At 51.0% G+C, this 10,635-nt stretch overlaps 2 non-coding genes across 2 annotated transcripts; both read right to left on the minus strand.

Annotated features, from left to right (window-relative positions):
- Window positions 1-6,632: 6,632 nt before the first annotated feature.
- Window positions 6,633-6,715, minus strand: LOC128937737 (small nucleolar RNA SNORD45). Its single transcript, XR_008483087.1, has one exon. It is a non-coding gene; the product is annotated as a small nucleolar RNA SNORD45 (small nucleolar RNA).
- Window positions 6,716-7,318: 603 nt separating this feature from the next.
- On the minus strand, window positions 7,319-7,401 carry LOC128937734 (small nucleolar RNA SNORD45). Its single transcript, XR_008483084.1, has one exon. It is a non-coding gene; the product is annotated as a small nucleolar RNA SNORD45 (small nucleolar RNA).
- Between the last annotated feature and the right edge of the window lie 3,234 nt (window positions 7,402-10,635).

Consider the following 10,635-nt stretch of genomic DNA (forward strand, 5'->3'; position numbering starts at 1 on the left):
CGCCCATGTTCTTCTTCCTGCTCAACCTGGCCCTCACTGACCTGGGCTCCATCTGCACCACTGTCCCCAAAGCCATGCACAATACCCTCTGGGACACCAGGACCATCTCCTACTCTGGATGTGCTGCTCAGTTCTTTTTCTTTTTGTTCTTTATCACAGCAGAGCTTTCATTTCTGACCCTCACGTGGTCCGACAGCTCTGTGTCCATCTGCCAAGCCCTGCACCACAGGACCCTCTGCCCCCTGGGCAGCAGAGCTTGTGCCCCCATGGCAGCAGCTGCCTGGGCCAGTGCCTTTCTCAGTGCTCTCATGCACACGGCCAATACATTTTCCCTGCCCCTATGTCATGGCAATGCCCTGGGCCAGTTCTTGTGTGAGATCCCGCAGATCCTCAAGCTCTCCTGCTCACACTCCAGCCTCAGGGAACTTGGGGCTGGGAGTTATGCTAAGGACTCATCGTGCTTAGTCTTTGGTATTTGGTTGTTTTGTGTTCATTGTTTTCTCCTATGTGCAGATCTTCAGGGCCGTGCTGAGCAGGGACAGCACAAAGCCTTTTCCACCTGCCTCCCTCCCCTGGCTGTACCTCTGTTTATCAGTACTACAGCATTTGCCTGTTGTTGCAGGCTCCCAGCCAGGTAATAATTAGCATTGACTCCATGATTGCAGAAGGCTGATCCATCGCTTTATTCTACTACATTATATCATATCATACTGTACTTATTAAGAAACTCATCCCCTTTCAGACAGTCCAATACAGCTTTGATCTAATTGATCAATCAATCCAAACACCATGCAGTGGCCAGGCAGAGCTGTCAGCAAAGGAAGAGCCCAGCCAGGTGGGGCAGCCAGGGGATGCCAACAGCCTGCAGGGACAGAGGCACAGGGCAGGGACACCATGGGACAGCCTGGGCTGCACAGGGCACAGGGATGGGCAGCAGCTGCAAGACAGCCCTGACAGAGCCAACTTGGGCAGCACTTTGGCCATGGCTGCTGGTCCTGGGGCCAGGAGGGGACAAGTGACCCTTGCAGGCCTGGGGCCTCATTGCCTCCTTGTCCCTGCTCAGCAGCCTGGCAGGGGCCACCCCATGCTCCTGCCCCTGGCATTGCACATCCCCACATGCCAGTGCCCATCCCGGCAAGAGCCCTGAGCAAGGAGGGAGGGACAGGATCTGCCTGGCCAGGGGCTGGGGCTCAGGCCTTGGCCCTTTGAATTCCTCAAACACATCCAGGTTTGCTCAGCACCAGAGACACCTTTCCCTTGCTTGTCCCCACCTGTCATCACTGCCTCCAGTGTTCTGCTCTAGCTGGAACCTGGGGACACTTTCTCAGTTGTGTCCCTCACAGAGATCTATTTAAAGTCCAAGAAACTTCAGTGTTTCAATAGAACTGAGTTCTTGAGGGTTTTGTGACATCACTGAGGGGGTTGTGACATCACAGAGCTGGCTGTGACATCACAGAGCAGGATATGAGGCTATAGAGTAGAGTCTGCCATCATAGAGGGTGGCTCTGTGGCATCAGAGAGTGGGTTGTGACATCACCCAGTGGCTGTGTTACATCATAGAGCAGGCTGTGACATCAGAGAACAGATTGTGACATCACAGGGTGACTTTGTGTCATCGGTCTTCTGTGATGTCACAGCACTGCTGTATGACATCACAAGGTGACATAGAGTTGGCTCTGCGACACAGCAGGAGGCTGTGTGACATCACAGATATAGCTGTGTGACATCACGGGGACAGTGTGACATCACAGGGCTGTGTGACATCACAGAGATGGTTATGTGACATCACATGTGCTATGTGACATCACAGGGGGCAGTGTGACATCACAGAGATGGCTGTGTGACATCACATGGTCAGTGTGACATCACAGGGTCAGTGTGACATCACGGGAGCTGTGTGAGGTCCCTGGGGAGGTCACTCTGCCCCAGCCCCCCCCTCAGTTCCCCCCAGAGCAGTCCAACCCTGCTCATGCACAGCGGGGTCCCTGTCTCCCCGGGTCCCCCGGCCCCGCAGCCTCCCCCAGAGGATGTTCCACGAGATCGACCCCAGAGCCTGACACGGGGACAGGGGGCCGGGGCCCTGGGGGTGGGACAGGGACCCCCTGGCAGCATTCCCGTGTCCCCCAGGGCCAGAGCCTGGGCCAGGGCTCCTTCACCCTGCTACCAACAAGGCCTTGAGAGCGCTGAAAAAATCCCCAGCAAGGGAGCAGCAAAAATCACATTTAATATTAAGGGACAGCAGCACAAAGTTCCTTGGCAAGAGTCACTCTGCTCCTGACTGGACACTTCAGGCACACCAGGGAAACAAAGCAACAACAAAACCAAACAGAGTCCAGGTAATCAAACCAGAAATGAACTGAGAACTGTCCCTGTGTGTGTGACACAAAGACAGTGAGGGCAAGGATAAAATGAATACAGCCTAAAACCTTAACAGAGCTCAAACTTAACAGGACTTAACTTGTACCTTAATGTTAACTGATACCTTCAAGTTCACAATTTAGCAAAAGAGCAGAGTGTAACAGCATTTAACTTAACTTAAACCTATGACTTTGCAATTTAACAGAGGAAAAACACTTTACAATATTTAACTTAGCTTATAACTTATATTAAAGGTAACAACTTAGTAACTAAGAACTACTCTTAGCAGCATTTAACTTCACTTACAGCTTGTGATTTAACCTTACCTACAAGCCTGACTGGCTCAGCTATGCAAGGCACTCAAACCCCTCAGAGAGCAGCATTTCTGCCACATTTCTGCAGCACAGGCACTCCTGTGTGCACACAGACACAAAGAGTCAGTGCAAGGCACCTGTGAGAAATTCCCCTGAGGGCAGGCAATGCTCCCTGAGGATCCTTTGGCATCTCCCCAGCAAAGGGCAAAGGATTGAGCCTGGAGGAGTGGGGGGATTGGCCCAGGCTCTGTGGTTGTTCAGGATCCCCGAGTGCAGCAAACGGGAGAGTTCCTGGCTGGGAGAGGCCCCACTCAGAGGGAGTCGCTGGCCCAGGAGAGCTCCAAGGGCTTCTTTTGGAGCAGGGCCCCAAGAGAGGGGCTTCAGTCCCAGCAATGGTTCATCCTGGCTGCACTTGGCATCAACAGCTTTCTTTGGCAGGGTGAGAACAGGGATCTTGTGCCACTGAGGGAACAAAAACAGTTCCCAGGGCTGCTGCTAAAGGAACCAGGAGCTGGTTGGGCATCAGCAGTGCCTGGAGCAGACAGTGTTTGTGATGAGCTGCAGAGGAGTTGAGCCCAGGGGCTGTTGGCCAACGCCGAGGCCCAAGGAGCATTTCTCAGCTGGCAGGGTGGCCTCAGAAGGGGAAGGTGGGATAATTCACCCTCTCAGTGAGCTCCCAGTCGCTCCCAGTATTTCCACATCCGTGCTCCAAGTGCTACTCCCAGCCCTGATCCATGGGGATGGGAATGTCCCGCTCCCTTGCTGGGGCAGGGTCACACCTGAGCCAGGTGTGCAGGGCAGGACCTTGCCCTGACCCCAAGCACTGTCCCAGCTGCAGGATCTGCTTCCCATTGGCCTCTTCCTCCTGCGGCCCCAGCCCAGCTCGATGCTGAACAAAGGGGCTGGGCCGGGGCCATCCCCCAGCAGGGGCTGCTCACTCCCTCTGCCCCCTCCCCAAATTCCCTCTGGGGCAGCAGAGCTGGGGCAGGAGCCCTGTGGGGAGGGACAAGGGGGTGACACCGGCATGGGGGGGTCACACAGGGCCCCGGGGAATCCCCCCTCACTCCCACAGTGCCAGGAACACAAACCCCTCCATGGAGCCCCTGTCCCCCAGCAGCACCTTGTGCGCAGGGTCTGGGGGCAGCTCTGGGGGTCACGACTGCCCTAAAACCCCCTCCCAGCCCCACAGCCACTCCAGCTCCATCAAACCACCCCACAGATCCCTGCTGTCCCCCACACCCCGAACCACTCTGTGCAATAGAAATGGCCCCAAGAGCCATCAAAACTCTTTCCCACCTCTGCCAAGACCCACCCAAGTTCTCTTCAAGCCACACAGCCCTTCCAGAACTCCCAAAACTCTCCCACAGACCCCTCCAGAGCCCCCTTAACCCCTTCCCAGCACCACAAATGGAGCCAAGAGCCACCAAAACTCCTTCCAATCCTCTCAGGATCCCCTAAACTCCTTCCCAGCCCCCCGTGGCACTGACCAGGAGATGTTTGTGGACAGGAACATCCACAGCTGGGAGCAGCTCAGGCACTTCAGCAGCGTTTTAGGCACTTCCATCCCTTTGGGCTCTTCCCAGAGGCCTAAAGATGTTAAGAGGGAGGACTGCAGAGGGGGATGAGGGATGCCAAGAGTGGGATTTTGGGGACTGGCTGCTCCTCTTGCCTGAGTCCATCTCTAGAATTCACCAGGTGTCTGATGTCCATAAAAGCCTCCAGACCACCAGGATTCAGCCACCCTCAAAAAAACCCAAACCACCAAAATTCAGCAAAAAAACACCCACCAAGGAGTTCCCCTCTCTGGTCTCCCTACTTTGCAGTTCAGGGGCTCCCTCCTGTCTGGGCTCCTGCAGCCCCAGTGTGTACTGGTGTCCCCTCTCTCTGGGCTGCTGGGGCAACTCCAGAGGTTCCTTCCCTGGGCTCCCCAGGTGAGTCAGAGGGGCCCAGGGGTGCTGCTTGTGCGGGGTCCCTGTTTCAGCACCCAGGGTACCCAAGGGTGAAAAACGCCAATCACTTGCTTTTAAAATTTTAAAAGTTTAATAATAATAAAATGGTTATAAAAATAGTAATATAATTAGAGCATTAGTAATTTGGACAATTAGGATTTAGGACAATATGAGACAACAAAAACAAAGAGTAACAGACGTCCAGGTACCTTTTTCTGGGCAGCATAAGCCCAAAAAAGGACACACATTAACCGAGGATAAACCCTTAAAAACAATAACCTGTTGCATATTCACACACCTCATACATGATGCATAAATTCCATTCAAACACAGGATTGTGTCTGGTCAGTGTCAGCTTCTTCCTCTGAATCCTGATGGCATCTTCAAGCCTGAGGGAGGCAGGAAGCAGTTAGTTTCTTCTGGTAAGAGAGCAATAAATTCTCTTTCTCTGAAAGATTTAGGTGTCCTGTGGCTGCCATCTTGCTGCGAGTACCTCATTCCTTTCTTTAAAAAATACCTCACATACACAGTTTCTATTTTAACATTATGTTATAACCTAAACTATATTTAACACACTTAAAAAATCAATTAAAAAATCAATACAGCATAACATCCTAACATAACACATAATATTCGTTTTAATATTTGCAAAGAGCCAATCATAAAATATGCATTCTTCACACCATGGGTGTCCCTTGTCCATGGTGCCACCATCTCTGGGCTCCTGGGCTCCCCCTTATCGGGGTGTCCGACACCGCAGGCTCCCCCAACTCCGGGGCCCCCTCTCCGCTGTGCCAGCCCCCAGCCTGCCAGGTCCGGGCCATTCCCCCGTGGCTCCAGGCTGATGCTGCAGCGCCTGCCCCGGGCAGCCCGACCCCCCCCAGGGAGGGTCCCCCGCACCCCCGGCCCAGCGCTGGGGCTCTGCCGGCACCAAACACCGGGACCCCCAAAATTCTGCCGGGCCAGAGCCACCGAGGGGCGCCCGGCCCTTGGCCTGCTATGGATACAGATTGCAATATTGGCTTTGTGCAAATGTTAACATGGATTTTAGATGGGTGCTGTTAAAATAACTTTGTTATAAAGATACAGTTTTCATTTCTGTTGTTAATTATAAGCTTAGACATAATAGTGATGTAGTTGATATAAGTGTGCTTGTGTTACAGTGCCTGCTTGGATGGGATAACATCCAATGAACATGGGATGAGGACACCTGGTACAGATGTGCCAGCTATCAGCACTCATCCTCTGAAGGCAGTGTGGGCAGCGGCCAAAACTGAAGATGATAAGAAAGGACCAAAACCACAACCAAGGAATACACATGCCCTAAAAAGGTGGAACTGAGGAGGACCCATGCTAAACAGCTCTTGGAATATTTTCTTTGGGAAAAAAGAAAATATTGGAATATTTTTTCTTTGGGGAAAAAGTTTACTATGCATAAGTGTCACAGATATCTTTTATGGAAAATCCTTTCCTTAGGATTTTTCCTCCTGAGAAGCTGACAGGCCTCAGGAACAAAATGTAAACATTGCTTATCTGCTGCTGTGGAACACAACAGGTGGATCTGTGATTGGTCTCATGTGGATGTTTCTAATTAATGGCCAATCACAGTCAGCTGGCTCGGACAGAGTCCGAGCCACAAACCTTTGTTATCATTCCTTCTTTTGCTATTCTTAGCTAGCCTTCTGATGAAATCCTTTCTTCTGTTCTTTTAGTATAGTTTTAATATAATATATATCATAAAATAATAAATCAAGCCTTCTGAAACATGGAGTCAGATCCTTGTCTCTTCCCTCATCCTTGGACCCCTGTGAACACAGTCACAGTCAGACTAAACAACAAGCTGCAGACTGAGCTCACAGATGCACATTTCACCTCAATCCAAATGGATTTCTCCTCTGGAAAATTCCCCCTCTGCCTCAGAGCCCTCTCCCCAGGCTGGGTCCCAGCCTGGCCTGAGCACTCGACGCCAGCAGTGGGAAAAGCTGCACTGCCAGAGGGATTGGGGGCTGGCCGGGCCTCAGAGTAATTCTAGAGCTAAAGCATGAGAGACATTAGCGCCGCTCAGATAATACATGCCAGCGCTCATCCCGGGCCCGGCCACCGCCTCCTCCTCCTCCATGGGAACCCAGGGTCGGTGCCCAGCACCGCAGCTGCAGCCCGTGCCCAAGGGCTCTGGGAGATGTTGAATTTTCATCTCTTTCTCTCACCTGCAGCTCTCCAGGCCGCCTGTCAGGATCCCCTCTGGGCACCAAGGCTTCTCCACGGGTCTCCCTCATTTGGCTGTTCCCTGTTCCTCAGCACTGCTGTGACCAAACCATGGGGAAAAACTTTCATTAAAGATGTGTATTTTTGAATTGGCTTCTGGCAAATATTCAAATGAATATCTTTTGTGTGGTGTGTTATAAAGTTATGCTGCATTAATTTTCTTAAATAGTGTGTTAAATATAGTTTTAGGTTATAACAAAGCAGCAAAATAGAAACTCTGCTATGTAGAATACTATTTTTTTAAAGAAAGGACTTGCACTGAGATAGGAGTCACAGGACACCTAAACCTTAGAGAGAAAGAGAATTTATTGCCCCATTATCAGGAGAAATGAACTTCTTCCCGCCTTACTCAGCCATCAGGATTCAGCCTGGCCTGAGCACTCGACGCCAGCAGTGGGAAAAGCTGCACTGCCAGAGGGATCGGGGGCTGGCCGGACCTCAGAGTAATTCTAGAGCTAAAGCGTGAGAGACATCAGCGCCGCTCAGATAATACATGCCAGCGCTCATCCCGGGCCCGGCCACCGCCTCCTCCTCCTCCTCCTGCTGCTGGGGCCCTCTCAGCCCGGAGCCGCCGTTTCCAGCGCCCAGGGCCGCTCTCTGTGGCTGCAGCCGGGCCCCGCCACAGCAGCCCTTGGCCCGGCGCTGGAGCCGGTGCCGCTGCTGGCAGCAAAAACCTCCCCCCCGGGCAGAGCCGCCTCGGCCCGGCTCTTCCCGCGGCCCCGGCTCGGCGCCGCCGCCATCGCCCTCAGCGCCCTCGGCCCTCCGCCGCCTCGCCGAGCCCGGCCCGGAGCCCTGGGCCTCAGCGACCTTCGGGGCACCGCGCTCGGGGCAGCGACCGCTCGGGGCACCGCGGATCTGCCCGGCCCTGCACCAGCCCCGGGCCCGGCCCGCACCACGCACCCGCTGCCGCCGCCGCTCCGCTGCCAGGGACACGCGGCCGGAACGGGCAGGGCCGGGCTGGCAATGGGACCCGCCCGCAGCCGCTTCCGCCTGCCCCGGCACCAATCAGCGCCTTCCACCCACCGCAATGGGCATTTTGAATAACGCGCGGTTTCTGATTGGCTTTTGGCAGATATTCAAACGAATACTTGATGTGTTACGTTAGAAAGTGATGCTGTATTAGTTTTCTTAAGTAGTGTGTTAAATCTAGTTGTAGGTTGTAACAAAATGTTAAAATAGAAACTATGCTATGTAAGATACTTTTTTTTTTTTAAAGAAAGGACTCACACCAGTCAGCAGCCACAGGACACCTAAATCTTTCAGAGAAATAGAATTTATTGCTCTCTTATCAGAAGAAACGAACTTCTTCCCGCCTCACTCGGGAAGAAGCCGTCAGGATTCAAAGGAAGAAACTAACACTGACCAGACAGAATCCTGTGTTTGAATGGAATTTATGCATCATGTATGAGGTGTGTGAATATGCAACAGGTTATTGTTTTTTAAGGGTTAATCCCTTGTTAACGTGTGTCCTTTATCAGGCTTATTTTGCCCAGAAAAGGTACCCGGACATGCATAACTCTTTGCTTCTATTGTCTCTTATTGTCCTAATCCAAATTGTCCAATTATTACTCTAATTATATTGCTATTTTTATAACCATTTTATTATCATTCAACTTTTTGAAATTTTAAAAACACGTGATTAGCGTTTTTCACACTTTTTAACACCAATTCTTACATTAAAAGCAGGCATAGCTTTATTTTGTCGCTGGGATCACCCAGCCCCAGCTCTTTCACTCCCCAGCTGGTACCTGTGTCACAGGTGAGCAGGGAGATGATGCTGCCCTCAAGAGCTGGGGCCCAGCACCCAGGTGCAGGTGAGGTGCAGCAGTTCTTTTCAGGGATTCTGAAGGTGAAGGAAAAGGAAGTTTATTTTCTGACTCTAACATTTATAGGTTTTTAAAAGTGACCATGGATTGGAGGCTGAAAGTGCCACCTCTCCAATGACACTGGACAAACCAACAGTTTAATAAATTTCTTCTATAAAAGAATGCAAAACAAATCTCAGGAGCTCATTCCTTCCAGAAAGATTATTGATACTGCTCTAGAAGGCACCTGGGAACAGCATCTCAATCCTGCCCATGTTTTCCCAAAATCGCTCCCTGCAGCAGGAACAGCTGGGTGCAGTTGTCACTGCAGATGTTCAGGCACCCAAAGCAGCTGCAGCTGTTTGTCAGCAGCAGAGCAGATATTCCCTGTGCCATCACCTTTCCATAGGGATACAGAAGCTCTGGTTCTGGGGTATGTGATCCTGGCTGCTGAACTCCAGGGAAATCCACATTGCTCATTGGAAAACCCACCTGAACTTTTCTTTTAAATGTGATGGAGAAATGTCTCTGCATCCGGGGGCTACTGTGGTGCTAAATCACCTGAGGAGTGTTGGGGTGTGCAGGAACCCTACAAGTAAGGGATCAATAATCCCTGGACAGAAGCTGGGCTGCTCAGGAGAAATAATCCCTCGACAGAAGCAGGGTAACTCAGGATCAGTAATCCCTGAACAGGAGTTGGGCTGCTCAGGATCAGTAATCCTGGACAGGAGCTGGGTAGCTCAGGATCAATAATCCCGGGACAGAGGTTGGGCTGCTCGGGATCAATAATCCCCACACAGAAGTTGGGCTGCTCAATCATCTGAGGAGTACTGAGGTGTGCAGGAACCCTACAGGTAAGGGATCAATAATCTGTGGAGAGAAATTGGGGTGCTCGGGATCAATAATCCCTGGACAGAAGCTGGGCAGCTCAGGATAAATAATCCCTGGACCGATAATGGGCTGTTTAGAAGAAATAATGCCTGGACAGAAGCTGGGCTGCTCAGTTTTAATATAATATATGTCATAAAATAATAAATCAAGCCTCCTGAAACATGGAGTCAGATTTTCATCTCTTCCCTCATCCTTGGACCCCTGAGAACACAGTCACATACCTCCCTCTCAAATACATCTGCATGCAATTTCACAACAGGTTCATACATATTCATTCTACTGATTTCCTGTTACATTTCCTGTGAATTTTTCTTTATCAGAAAGAATTCCTGGGGTCATTTTGACCCTGCTTTCCACAGCAGCCTCTCTCTCTGTTTCAGAGTTCAAGGGCCCCCCCTTGATCTCTGTCTTGGGCTGCAGCAGTTTCTTAGAGCACAGGCTTTTGTCAGAACAGGCAGTCAGGCTGTCACAGACATCTCTCCTGAAAAATCCTTTCCTTAGGATTTTTCCTCCTGAGAGGCTGCGAGGCCTCAGGAACAAAATGTAAACATTGACATTATTTGCTGCTGTGGAATGCAACAGGTGGATCTGTGATTGGTCTCATGTGGTTGTTTCTAATTAATGGCCAATCACAGTCAGCTGGCTCAGACTCTCTGTCCCAGCCACAAACCTTTGTTATCATTCTTTCCTATTCTATTCTTAGCTAGCCTTCTGATGAAATCCTTTCTTCTGTTCTTTTAGTATAGTTTTAATGTAATATATATCATAAAATAATAAATCAAGCCTTCTGAAACATGGAGTCAGATGTTCTTCTCTTCCCCAATCCAAGAACCCCTGTGAGCACAGTCACAGTGAAGTTCTACCTGTCTGTTATTGTAATCACCAGTCGCTTTAGTTAATTGCTCCTTTTGTATCGGGATGGCCCTGCCTGAGGCTAAATTGATGGCCCTTCTCTCCAAACAGTGAGAGGACGGAATATGGGGGGGGAGGGCATCAGAGAAAATGCAAAATAACCTCGGGACCAGCATGCCATGGGAAGCAACCCCACCAAAC

Source organism: Melozone crissalis, unplaced genomic scaffold (assembly GCF_028551555.1).
Source record: "Melozone crissalis strain CALT ecotype California unplaced genomic scaffold, PUWL_Pcris_2 ptg000021l_1, whole genome shotgun sequence".
Taxonomy (NCBI): Eukaryota; Metazoa; Chordata; class Aves; order Passeriformes; family Passerellidae; genus Melozone; species Melozone crissalis.